The sequence below is a fragment of the Hylobates moloch genome, unplaced genomic scaffold (genome assembly GCF_009828535.3).
Source record: "Hylobates moloch isolate HMO894 unplaced genomic scaffold, HMol_V3 SCAFFOLD_21, whole genome shotgun sequence".
NCBI classification, from domain to species: Eukaryota; Metazoa; Chordata; class Mammalia; order Primates; family Hylobatidae; genus Hylobates; species Hylobates moloch.
Genome location: NW_026652296.1, coordinates 10514804 through 10528683, shown reverse-complemented (window position 1 = coordinate 10528683; position 13880 = coordinate 10514804).

Sequence of the window (13880 nt, the reverse complement as noted above, 5' to 3'; positions counted from 1 at the left end):
CCCAAAACTAGTCTCTCTAGAAGGGGCTGGGCAGGAGCCTGGTCAGATGGAGAAACTGAAGTTGGGAAGAGGGGAGGGAACTCCTAGGAGAGAGTGATCTCCAAAAACTGTTCCCCCGACCCTCCTTTTTAACTCCCTCCCCAAATACCAGGTCCCATTGGAGCCAAATTTCCTCAGGGTTTTGGAATCTCAGACCTGCAGGCAGGAGACAGATTCTTCCCCATGGCAGGTGCGGTTGGGTTTTTAAGCTCCTGTAGATCGAACACTTACTACCTGCTAAGTGTTTCACCTACCTTATGGCCAGAGTCCACTCCCAGCCCCTGAGGAAAAGCTATTGTTCTCTTATTTATTTATTGTTACTTTTTATTTATTTATTTATTTTCAGATGGAGTCCTGCTCTGTTGCCCATGCTGGAGTGCAGTGACGCGATCTCGGCTCACTGCAACCTCCACCTCCCAGGTTCAAGTGATTTCACAGCCTCAGCCTCCTGAGTAGCTACGATTACAGGTGCCTACCACCACGCCTGGCTAATTTTGTCTTTTTAGCATAGACAGCGTTTCACCATGTTGGTCAGGCTGGTCTCAAACTCCTGACCTCAAGTGATCTGCTCACCTCGGCCTCCCAAAGTGCTGGGATTACAGGCGTGAGCCACGGTGCTCAGCTGCTCCCTCATTTTTTTCATTCAGGAAAGCAAAGTTCAGAGAGGAGTAGGTTTCTGTGCAGGGGGTGTGGCAGAGCTGGACTTGAACTCAGGGCGGAATCCTTAGCCATGGTGCCCCCTGCCACATTGTTCGGCTTTCCTTCATCTCTACTCCCCAAGATGCCTGGCTCCAGCTGAAGATCCAGGGTTCCCAGGCCCCCCTCCTGGGGACAGGTCCTCCTTCAGCCTGACCTGAGCTCTGCCACTTCCACCGGCATGAACTGTAGCAACAATTTGGCTCCCCGGGCCTCATTCTCTCCATCTGGAAAATGGGCACAGCATGTGCCCTTCTGCACAGTGAGGTCGTGAAGGATTGATGAGGCAACATGCAAGGAGTGTGAGCCTGGGGCCTGGCACCCAGGAGGCCACCCCAGTGGGCCCTGCTGGGTTTCCGATTTCCCCTGTGACACCTCCTGGGGGCTGGATCCCCAGTGGGAAGAAGGATGAGGCCTGGGGGGCCTGGCTCTGGCACAATGCACAGCATTGAGCTCATGCCAGCCTTGGCTTTGGGTCTGGACAAATACAGTAATCTGGGCAGGACTCACACAAAGACCTGGAGGCCAGGTCAGGCGAGGGGTGTCAGGTTACCCCCGTGGGCTGCAGCCACACAGGCGGCTTGGGGAGTATATTTTCTTTTCCCTAAAGATTATCATTAAATGAGCCCTCACCGAGGCCTCAGCAGGCAGGTTTCATTACAGGAAGAACTGAGGTATAGGGGTTTGCAGGCCTAATGGGACACACTGTCACTGTGACAGGAACAACATTAGCAATAATAACAGCTGTCCTTCGGGACTGGCTCCCAAGGGCTAGGCCCTAGGTGAATAATAAGCCTTTTTCTCGATCCTTTCTGCAGCCCGAGAGGAAAGCCCCATGCTATCCCCATTTCATAGATGGGAAAACTGAGGCTTGAAGACACTTTACGGCCTCCAAGGGCTGTTCTCTTCATTCCTCCAGCACAGTGGGGATGAGACGGTGCAGGGTCTGGAATGTCTGGGCAGAAGGAAGAGCTGGAGCAAAGGCCTGGAGGCTGGAGAGCACTGTCGGGGGGTGGGTGTAGGAGTGGGTCGGTGTCCCTCAGCGGGGTTTCATCTCAGCTCTGCCATGTCTTGGCTACGTGACCTCTGGCACCCTACTGGGCCTCTTTGATCCCAGACTCAACTGTAGAATGGGTGCGTGAGAAGAAAACCTTCTGGAGCCGGGTGTTGAGGAGAGAACAGTGCCTGACACATCATCATAATAATGCTGAATAGATGTTATTTTCATTCCTAACCACTTCCTCCAGGAAGCCCATCCTGACCTCCTCTGGCTCCCAAAGTCACCTGGACTTCCTCCATCACAGACCTTGCCACAGTGTGAGAAACTGCCTCATCCACACACCAGCTTCTCATCCCCACCCAGACCCTCTGATTGGGACTCCCTTGAAGACTGTGTCCCCAGAGCCCAGAAAGAGTCCAGCACAGAGCAGCTGAGGGGGCAGGTGCCGCTGAACAGTGTCACTGAGCCCCTGCTACTCACCAAGCCCTTCACACACGGGTCCTTCTTTTAACGTCTTTCTTCTAGATAGAACCTTGGCTTTGCCAAGACCGGCATAGTTGCTGCTCAGGAAATATGTGAGGAAATTGTTGAGATGAACCAGCACTCAGGGGAAGGGAGGCTTTCTGAGGCTGGGGCCTTAGCAGGTGGAGCTCCTGGGATAATAATAATAAGAAAGATGCCTGGACATGGTGGCTCACACCTGGAATCCCAGCACTTTGGGAGGCTAAGGCAGGCAGATCACTTGAGGCCAGGAGTTCAAGATCAGCCTAGCCAACATGGTGAAACCCCGTCTCTACTAAAAATACAAAAAATTAGCTGGGCATGGTGGTGCGAGCCTGTAGTCCCAGCTTCTCAGGAGGCTGAGGCTGGAGGGTCAATGATTGAACCTGGGAGGTGGAGCTTTTAGTGGGCCGAGATCGCGCCACTGCCACTGCACTCCGGGCTGGGCAACAGAGTGAGACTCTGCCTCCAAAAAGAAAGACAACAATAATCATTAGTCTTTACTCTGCTCCAGGCACCAGGCTAAGTCTTCTCAGTTCATCTCCCCAGCAGGTTAGTTCTATTATTGTTTCCATTTCACAGATGGGAAAATCAAGGCACAGGGAGGTGAGGTGGCTTACTCCAGGTCACACAGTTAGTGAGAGGCAGAGGCAGGATCAAAGCCAAGACTGTTTGACCGAGGAGCCTGCCCTGAGACCTTAACCACACACCAACCCCTCCCTAGAAGGAAGGTGCCACTACTGGACACATTTTGCAGATGGAAACCAAGGCTCCGAGAGTCAGAATGGCCTGCCCATGTCTGGACACAGAAACTGAGGTTGAGCAGGAGATGCCTGAGGCGGGGTCCCTGTCTCCTAGGCCAGCACCTGAAGAAGGGGTGGGAGACCGCCCCTCACCCCCCAAGCTGTCCCCTGCTTGTTGGAGTCTCTGGTCAATACCCTGGCCTCTGCTACCCAGCCCAGCACCCAAGATGCTGCCTCTTCCGCCTGCCTGGAATCTCGGGTGCCTTCACAATCGGATTCTCTGTCCCTGCAGCTGCTTTCCATTTGAGCCCTTTGTGCTGAAAATAAAAAAAAATGAAAAGAAAACTTGGCACCACCCCTCTGCTTTGCTTTCTGGGGAGGAAGGAGGATCCCAGCTACTTCTTTTCCTCATTCTGGGGCCCAGAGATACCCACAGCCTGCCCAAGGTCACACAGCAGGGTCGGAGCCAGGACCCTGGCCTTAGACTCCCCTTCCAGTGCTCTACCCACTCTGGCCACTGCCTCTGCTGTTCCTGGCTCTTCCTCTAGGCCCGTGAGGAGCAGAGAAATTAGGATGAATGTTCCCGAGCCCTACTACATGCTGGGCACTCTGCCATCTTGAGCTCACAAAACCCTCATGACAGCCCTGTGAGGTCCCGTCACCCCATCTAACCAACGAGGAAGCTGAGGCTCAGAGAGGGGAAGCGCCCAAGATCACACAGCTGGGACGTGGCAGAGCTGGGGTTCCAGCTCCTGTTCCCATTGCTGGACAGCTGCCACATCTGGCACCCAATTTAGGACCCCTTGGGGAGGCCCAAGCCCCGGGGGTGGCGGGGGATCCTAGAGGGAAGTGGCAAGGCCAGGACCCTGGAGCAGAGCCAGGTAGGAACAATGGGTCCTCAGAGACCAAGGTGGCAGGGCGGGGCGGCTGCTGAGCAGGGGCGGCAGGGCGAGGTGGCGGGCGGGGCCCAGGAGACTTCACGCTCCCGCCTCCTACTCCAGCTCCCTGTTTGGGACTTGGGGACGCTCCAAGCACCTTAGCTCCTCAACCTGGACAGACCCATGGCTCCAGCAGGAGGCAGGGCCAGCCCTGTGTATAACCATAAATATAATGGGCAATAATCAGATTTCACACTTACCGAGCCCTACTACAGGCCAGGCACTGGGCCAAGGGCCCTTCCTGGGTCCTCGCAACCAGCCTAGGAGGTGCAACTAGGATTAGTGGCTTTTTACGATGCGGAAACGGAGATCCAGGGAGGTACTTAGCACCTGCTGTGCCAGGACAAAGAACTTTGGGAAATGGGGCCCTCAGAGGGTGGGTACCCTGTTCCCAGAGGCAGGAAAGTTGAGGTGGACTGGACTCAGTGGGGCTCAGCGGGACACCGTGGGGAGTCAGTGCTCTCTGGGGGTGAGACGAATTAGAGGGAGCCCTTCTGGTTTTTTAGTCTCTAAACATGGGGCGGGGGAAGCAGAGATGTGGGGAGCAGATGAAGCCTCCCTGGCACTGCTGGGAGGATTAAAGGACTTGATGGACACCCAGGGCTTGGAAATGTGCCTGGTAGAGAGTAGGTGCTCAGGGAACATCTTCTGTTTGCAGAAACAGCAACTCGCACTTAGGGAGCCTGCTGTGCATCTGAACCCCGTGCCTGGGTGTTTCTGACCCCCTTCCAGCCCTCAGCCCTCCTCTCTCTATTTCTCCCCTGTCTCAGGTTCATTCCTATTTTTCCTCTTGCCCCAATTAGGCCATCTTCTATGACTGCAATGGTAAAAATATTAATTAAATCCTATAACATGAAGTCTAATGTGGGGCCGTTCCAGCGTTCCAGGGCAGGCTCCCTGCGCTCTAGGTAGGCATCGCCTCATTTCTCTTTCTTCATGGGCCCCAGTGCCTGCTGTGGCTCAAGACATCACGTCCCACATGATCACATCCTAACTAGGAAGGGACGGGCAGAAAAGGGGACTTTCTCCTCCAAGATCTCACTTTTTTTTTGAGACAGAGTCTTGCTCTGTTGCCCAGGCTGGAGTGCAATGTCGTGATCTCGGCTCACTGCAACATCTGCCTCCTGGGTTCAAGCAATTCTCCTACCTCAGCCTCCCACGTAGCTGGGATTACAGGAGTGGGCCACCACGCCCAGCTAATTTTTTGTATTTTTAGTAGAGATGAGTTTTCACCATGTTGGCCAGGCTTGTCTCAAACTCCTGACTTCAGGTGATCCACCCACCTCAGCCTCCCAAAAGTGCTAGGATTACAGGCGTGAGCCACCGTGCCCGGCCAACAATTTTTCTTAGATGTCCCAGTGGATGTCCCCTGGTGTCTCATGGAATGATGGGCTCACATGTCCACATCTGAACCAGAAAGGAATTCCTGTGGCTGACTCAGGCCAATTAGGGTTCAGCCTGTCTGGCTGCTCCAGAGAGATGTGGGCTCCGAAGGTGATGGGAGCACGGCTGGGTTGGCCACCAGCTGGAGTCTCACTGATGGCCTTCTAAGTGGCACAGTGGGCCTGGGTTTGCTCGGCCTTCTCTGGCTGGTCCTCTTGGCAGTGTCTGCCCCCTGGGTAACTGCCCCCTCCTTGAGCACGGTCTTCCCCAGCCTCCTGATGACGGCTCGCTGGTCTCGCTGGTTCTCCTCTTACCTCCCTGCCCGTTCCTCCTTGGGCCTCAAAAACGACCCCTCTCCTGCCTTCATCTGACCCTTGCTCCACAAGCTCAGGTGTGCGGGGTCCCTCATGCCTTTATGCGGGCTCTGTCAGTCTGTCCGTGGGTGTCCCAGTGGCGAACCCCACTGGGAGACATGAGTGTCTTTCCCAGCTGAGAAGACAGCACTGCCACCCACTCAGTGGGCCAGGTGTCAGACCCCGGAGTTGTCCTTAACTCCTCTCTCTCTAACCTCCACATTCAATCCTCAGCAAATTCCATCGGCTCTGCCTGTGGACTGAACCCAGAACTCGACAAGTCTTCCCTCCTCTGTCTGGTCGTTGCTCACCCGCCCGGGCAGAATCTCCGCCCCGGACTCCCCACCCACCCCACACAGCCCTCCACGCTCAGCCAGAGGGCCCCTGTTGGAACCCAAGTCAGGTCACACCATTGCCTCGCTCCAAACCCTACTCCTACCTCCCTCAGAGAGAAAGACAGTCCCTGCTCTGGCCCCAAGGACGGCCCTGCATGGTCTTCTCCCTCCCCACCTCCCCTCTCCCCTGGCCGCAGTGACCTCCCTCCTCCTGCTAGAACACACGGAGCTTTGCCCCACCTCTCCTGGGTGCTGTTTTTCTGGATCTTTCCATGATCAGCCCCATCCCCTCACTCGGGCCTGTGCGCCTCAGAGAGGCCTCCCAGACCATGCCTGAAAGTAGCCCTGCCCACCCCTACCACACCTGCCGAAGGTCAGCTTCGGCAAGTGGGGACTGTGTCTTATTCAGCACGGGGCCAGCACAGGGCAGTGCACAGAACGCAGCAGCTGGCACCGGGCTCTGTGGGTCCTCTCACAGATGCAGTCCATAGAGACGGTGTGTGGGTCCCAAGGTGACCCCTGGGCTGAGGTCACCGCCTTTCCCCTTCCAGGATCACTGCCTGACGGTGGGTGTCCCAGTGGTGGGGAGAGCAGCTCCGAGGCTTCACCGTGCCCACAGCAATGGGCACTGGAGCCTGGAACCTTCATTCCCGTGTCACAGAACCTCCAGGAGTCTGGAAGGGGACAGTTGCGAGGAATGGAATTTAGGAACTTTTGGTCCGTGCTCAATGTTCCCTTTGGGGACATCTTGTCTGATGGTTGTCGTTTCTGTTTTCTCTTTTCCTGAGCTGTGGTGCCTATTGTTCAAACAGAGGACCCTGAGCGATGGCTTGCCTCACTCAGGCGCAAGCACCCGAGCTGTCTGGCAAGGTGGCAATCCACCACGGCCAACTTCCCCTTGGGGATTCCACAGGAAGGACGTGGCCCCTCCAACCGAGGCGGATGTACGGTCTCTCCATAGATTCCGCCTGCGTAATCCCAGGGCAGCTTCAGCTGGGTCTCATGGGGCCACCCTGTGGCCTGCGTTCAGGGACCACATCGCAGCAACAGGGCTGCGTTAAAGCTAGAATCGCACCCAGCAGACTCGGCCTGGGGGGATCCACCAGCCCACATCTTCCTCTCCCGATACAGCCACCTGGCAATTGGCTCTTCTCTCTCCAAGGCTGCATTTGTTCTTTTTGCTGAGTGTGTGCAGTTGAATTCTCGTTGGTTAAAGCGCCTGCGCGGTAGCTGCCCTGAATACAAAAAAGCTCAAGGGGGTGCTGTCCTGGTAGGTATAAGGAGTGGAGGCACTCCACTTTTACCACTTCTCCAGGTGACCTGAGGGCCTGTCCTTAGAATACCACCAGGCTCAGTGGAACCCAGTTTGAAAGCCCACGATCGAGGTCCGTCCCTTTGGTCTCTATCTGGGAAAGTGAGGCGAGAGAGGCGGCGGGGGGGGCATTTTGAGGACCAGAAATGGCGTGGCAGAAACAGCCAGCCTGGAGGAGGGGGTCCGGGCAGGGCAGGACCCAAAGGCTCCAGCAGGATGTGTCTGGTGAGGTTGTCTGGGGGATGTGACTTGCCTGTCCCCTTCGTTCATTCTTCATCATTCATTCATTCATTCATTCATTCATTCAACACATATTAATGAAGCACCCGCTGAGCTGGGGGTGACAATGATCCCTGCCTACAAGAAGCTCCCAGGCTGGTGGAGGACATGAACACCCTTCAAAATGTCAATTTGTGACTGTGGCAAGTACAAGGTTACTTGAGGGTCAGTAAAGGGGGAAGGAGGTTGATGTGGTCAGGGTGTTCGGGAAAGCTTCCTAGAAGCTGAGCTGGGAACTGAAGGGTGAGTGGAGGCCAAGCAGATGAGAAAGGGAGCAACGAATATTCCAGCAAGTGTACGCAGCACGTGCAAGGGCCCTGCTGTGAAATGGAGCAGAGTAGGAGAGGCTAACAGGCTCGCAGCTCCACGTAGCGGAAGGTTCGCAGTGAGGGGCAGATGTGGAGAGGAAGGTGAGGTGGGGGCTGGACAGGCTCCCTGTGAGAGCAGCCCAGTCTCAATGCCAAAGGCAGAGGGGTTCTTGGGAGGGTCTGAGCCAGCAGCACTAGCTTCTTCCTGAATACTCCAGGGCTTGGGGCCGGGGTGGGCATCTGGATTGGATCCTCAGTGGGATAGGAGACAGGGTCACCTGGCACTTCCGCCCACCTCTGTGTTCCTGGTCTGGGTATAACAATCACTGTCTCTTCGTTTTTCATGATTTATCTCACTGAACCCCCACCCACAGACCAACCCCTACAGGTGCCACGGGTTGAACCCACTTGTCAGATGGGGAAACTGAGTCTGTGAGATGTTCCCATGGCCCCACCCACTTCCTTCTGCTCAGAGAAAAGAGGAACGGGGAACTGATGCCCATGGTCAGCTGGGAAGAGTCTGGGCAGGGAATGGGGAGGGTGGGGCCCTCGGGGGCCTGCATTCGGGATGGGCAGGGGCCCTGCTTCCGTTTAACCACAGCCCTGTGACATGCCCCAAAAGGGAAGCAGCAGCCGCCTGTCCTCACCCCTCCGTGCCCTAGGGAGGGGGCTGGGGATGCCCAAGGGTGGGGAGCAGGAGTCTGCGGAGGCCTCATCCTCCCACCCCATCCTCGAGTCTGGGTTCTTAGAGAACTCTGGGGTCAGCTGAACCCAGCTGGTGACCTCCATCAAGTCCCATGAAGACCTTGGCTTCCTATTCTGTAAATAGAGGATCCATCTCTCCTGCGGAATGTTCTCAGATTAGCACACAGTGGGTCCTCACTGAATGGCTAGCCAGCGGTTGTTGGTTGAATAAGCTAAAAGTGTTTTTCTCCCTGAAAGGAGTAGCCAATTAGATAAGGAACCCCTGTATATGACATTCCAGAAATATTTCTTGAGCACCTATTAGATTTCAGGCGTTGTCCAGGTACTATGGAGCAATGAACAAACGAGACAAAAATGCCCCCATCACCTTTGGAGCCCACATCTCTTTGGAGCTGCCCTACCTTTCCTGGTTTGTGGCAGACATCACTAATTGATCATCTTTCCTGCTGAAACCAGAATTCTCTCCAACACCGTGCACCACTCAGGGACTGACATATGGCGGGGAACGGCCTGTCATCCCCAGGGAGGGATGGCATGTGGGGACTTAGAAGGTCTCAGTGAGAATCTTCTAGCTGATTTAAGCAGCTTTCTCTCAGTCTCTTTCAACAAATATTTATTGAGCACCTACTCTGTGTCCAGTACTGTGCCAGGCACTGGGGATACAGCAGTGACCAGGGTGGACATTGCCCTTACCCTCGTGGAGCTGATGTTCTGGTGAGAAACACAAGTAAACAAATAAGCAGACACTTCCAGACACGGATACTACAAACATATGCCAGAGGCATATGGTGGAGGGTGACGGGGAGGAGTCTGGGGTAGCTCGGGGTTGGGGGTTCTGGAGGGAGGGCATTTATTGAGACCTCACTGAGATGCAGCCACCAAAGGAAAATATGGGAGAAGGTGTCACAGGCAGCACAGAAAAGGCATAGGCCCAGAGTGGGGAATGAGGTTGATAGATTTAAGGGACAGGAAGTAGTGTTGCTGGCGGGGCATGAGTGTGGGGGAGAGAAGCAGGAGAGGGTGGTGGAGACCAGGCTGGGGCCATACATCCAGGGCTCAGGGCCGGGGTGGGCTCTGGATCACATCTCCAATGGGATGGGCAGTCACTGGAGGGTCAAAGCAGGGGAGAGACTTGGGCGGGATCCCATTTCAGATCCCTCTGGCTGTGTGAAGCAGGGACACCCGGCTGGAGATGGCCGCAGATGTCCAGGCGAGCGAGGATGGCAACTTGGATGGGGGTGATGCCAGTGAATGTGGGGAGAGATGGCCAGCCCTGGCGGGAGGCCCAGGGCTCTGCATTCGGTTTCATTTTTCCTTTTACACAATCCCCCTCCGGCCCCGGGCACTCTGGGTCACTGGACTTTCCCTGGCACTGCCGGTGGGGCCCACAACCTGCTGGCGATCTGGCCTCTCTGGGTCCCAGCCCGTTCCCTGCCCTGCCCTGGACCCTTCCTCTCCAGGGACAGGCCCAGCTCCAGTTCCTCTGTCACTGTTTCCCACTACCTCCTGCCCCAGCTCTGCCTGGGCCCTGCTGATGTCCTAACTGTGCCACTGCCCCAGCACCCCCTGCTCCAGCCCTGCTGGCTGCCTGGGAGCCAGCAGATGCTTCCTCTGAGCTGCCTTTTCCAGGTCAAGTTTGCCTCCAAGGAAGCGAGCCTGAGACTCCCAGCCAGTTGTGTGTGGGGAGACAAGTTAGAGGGAAGTACCCCAAGGTAGCTTGCCAGAGGGCAGCCTCGCTCTTGGGCAGATTTTTCCTCCGGTCCAGTTTGTTGCTGGATGGAGCAGGCAGATCTACCTTCCCCACCGACTCAGGCCTTGGGTGCTCGGATGGAGACTTGTGGCTGGAGAGCTGTATTGAGCAGGGCCCTGAGGCTGCATCTACGATACTAGGAAGGAGACTCATCATTGATTAGTAATGCCTGCTGTGGACCCAGGATAGAGGATAGGGGCCACGCTGGCCTCATCTGTGTGTCTGCAGCACCCAGTAGGTCCTCAGGTCTGCACTCCCCTGTTGTGCCTCTAAATCTTCAAGTATAACAAATGCTGTTTGAAAATACCTTATGACAGTGGGCCGAGGTGGGAGGATCGCTTGAGGCCAGGAGTTCCAGACCAGCCTGGGCAACAGAGTGAGAACCCATCTCTAGGGGGAAAAAAAAGAAATTAGCTGAGTGTAGTGGTGCACGCCTGTAGTCCCAGTTACTTGAGAGGCTGAGGTGGGAGAATTGCTTGAGCCCAGGAGATTGAGGCTGAAGTGGGCTATGATTGTGCCACTCCACTCCAGCCTGGGCAATAGGGCAAGACCCCTCATCTCTCTTAAAAAAAAAAAAAAAGGAGAAAGAGAGAGAAAATACCCTATGGCCTTGGCCTTGGTTTCCTTATCTGTGAAATGGGGATGATGATGACCAGCCCCCAAAGGGCTTATCCGCACCCTGGCAGTGACTGACACAGAGGCCCTGAGAGCTGCATGTTCCAGAGTCATGCAGCTGGTACATGGCCGAGCTGGTGGGGTTTGAACCCTGGGCGCCTGAGTCAGAGAGAACAGGCAGAACAGTTGGGCCAGGGAGGGGAAGGTGCTGCCCAGAGCTCCCAGTGACCTTGGACCCCACTTCTCCTTTCTGCCCAGTGTGCTCGGCACACAGGAAGCCTGGCGGGGCCTCCCTTGCCCATCCTGTCTGCAGCCGGGTGGACACGGGGTCCCGGCGTCACCCACCGCCACCCAGGCCTCCTCCTTCCTGTGTTGTGCAAGACGAGGCGTCCCTTGTGTGGAATGGGCAGGCAGCTCTGGCGATGGGTGGACGGGTGAATGGGGGCCTCTCAGGCGGGGTCACTGCCCGCGGTTACCGCTAGCAGGCCTGGCCTAGGCCTCCACCCCTTCCTCCTCCTTCTGCTCCTCCTCTGTTTCCCCAAAGTTCAGGCAGCCTTAAGCAAGAGGCTGTGGGACCCAGGAAACTGGGGAGGTTGTCCAGCCACCATCTTGTCCCCACAGAGCAGACCTAGGCTCGCGCAGTCGTGGAGAGGTCCTAAACAACAACAACAAAACTATAATAATAATAATAATGATGATAATAATGATAATAGCTATTATAGTGGAGTGGCTTCTATGCGCCAGGCATGCTCTCATTTAACCACAAATACATGAAACGCACCTCCTATGTGCCACGTGTGATTCTCAGACCTTTACCTCATGTCCCATCGAATCCCCACCAACACTTGTGAAACCTTTTTTTTTTTTAAATGATTCCTTTCTTCAGAGTAGAAAACTGAGGCTCTGAGAGACGAAGCCAAGGTCACGCAGCTCAGCCACATCCCACTGACCATCATCCTGTTCCCTGGGGTGAGTGCTGTCCTGGAAGTTGGGGGGCTCAGAAGCTGTTGGTGCCCACCTGGGAGGTCGCCCTCGCAGCTGCTATCTTGACTCTCTTGCCCAAGGGCTTCCTCTGGCCATGAGAGTGTGGGAAGCAAGTGAGAGACCCTTGCCAGTAGAGGCGGGGCCTGGTTGTCCCCCTACCCAGCTTCCTTGCTTCTGGCTCAGGGGACAGTGGGAAGGTACTTTCTGCGAGTTCTCCCAGAGTCCTCTGGGGGTTGGGCTCCTGTTGCCCACTGAGGAGACCTGCTCATCCACCTTCCTTGTGTCACTTCCTCTCTCCATCCCAGTGTTTCTAGAATCACCTCCCAAATATCCCGCTTGCACCCAAACCCTTGTCTTGGGTCAGCTTCTGGGAGCCGACCTAAGCCAGCAGCTATAATGCTCAGGGCTTAAGAGCTTTGGAATCAGATGGACCTGAGTGTGAATCCCAGCCCTGCCACTTAACCTGAGTGTGAACTTGGGAGGCTGCCCCACCTCTCGGAACCTCAGTTCCTCCATCTATGAAAAGGGAACTTACGTGCAGAAAACCAAGTGACTATGAGGGGGATGGGGCGGTGTGAGATGATGGGACCAGAGCACGTTCCTGGCTGCAGAGCCCACAAGTCACGCTGTCTCTGAGAGCTTTTGGGGCGGTATGGGGACAGGGGCGCAGAGGAAGAACTGATTGCGAGTCCTCAGCCCTGTTTGGCTGACGGGGGATGGGGATGGGTGGGAAAGAGGTATAGCCTTTTTCCACCTTCCCCACCCATCACCCCTGAGATTCCAAATGAACATCGGGACCAACCCCAGGAGCCCAGCGGATGTTCAGGGTAGCACAAAGAACAGGTGCCAAGTTTGCTCCCTGGGGGGTGAGACTGGGTGGCCGCAAGAGCTGCATTGGTAGGACTTTCACCAGATAGACAGCAGGCACCTCGTCCCTGCAGATCACAGCTTTCAGGGCCACCTGTCCACAGAATCCCTTCACTGATCTGTGCTTGAGGCAGGGGTGTGGGGGACTGGGCGTCCTTCTTTTACTCTGGGTGGGGCCTCCTGTTCAGAGGGGGCTCTGTCTACCCCCACCACAAACCTGCAGTTTCCCTGCCACAGCGATGGCAACCTCAGCCACCTGGCTGCCCAGGCCCCCAACCTGGGTTCTCTCTCTTGTTCCCATGGGCAGCCCATCAGCAAACTCATCCACATGTCCAAGGGTCCACCCCCACCACTCTGCCCTGCCCTGGTCCAGCTAGGATGTTTGCAGTCGTCTCCTCATTGGTCCCCCTGCCTCCTCTCTCGCTTTCCTAAGCCAGAGGAATTCTGTAAGAGCTCAAGTTAGATCCTATCCCTTCTCTACTCAGAACCCTCCACGGCTCCCAACTCACTCAGAGCAGAAGCCCACAGGGGCCTGCAGGATCTACGCCCCAGCCCCACCTGACCTCACTGCCTCTCCCTTCTCTGCTTACCCGCAGCCACGGTGGCCTCATCTCTCTGCCATAAACTTGCCAATTATCCTGCTGCTGCCTCAGGGACTTCACACCCACTCTTCCCTCTGGAACAGAGGACACTCTCGCCAGCTCTCCCCATGGCGGATCCTTGTCTAGGGTCAGGCCTCTGCTCCAAAGTCACCCCTGGGGATGCCTTCTGCCTCATGCTGTTTTTATTTCTTCCTAGGACTTAGCACGTATCCTAGAAATTAACCTGCTGGTTGATCCTGTTTCTAGTCTGTCTCTTTCCAGTGGAATGTCACCATCGCCCAGGTGGGGATTTTTGTGTGTTTTGTTCACTGCTGTACACCCAGCCCCCAGCACAGCGCCTGTCCAGGGCAAGTGCCCAGTAAACACTCAGGAACCAATGCAAGCACGCATGCATGGATAAATATTTCTTTGGCAGATGAGGGGGCTAAGGTTCAGAGAAGGCCCTGGGGGTCTCAGACTCACAGCCCAGT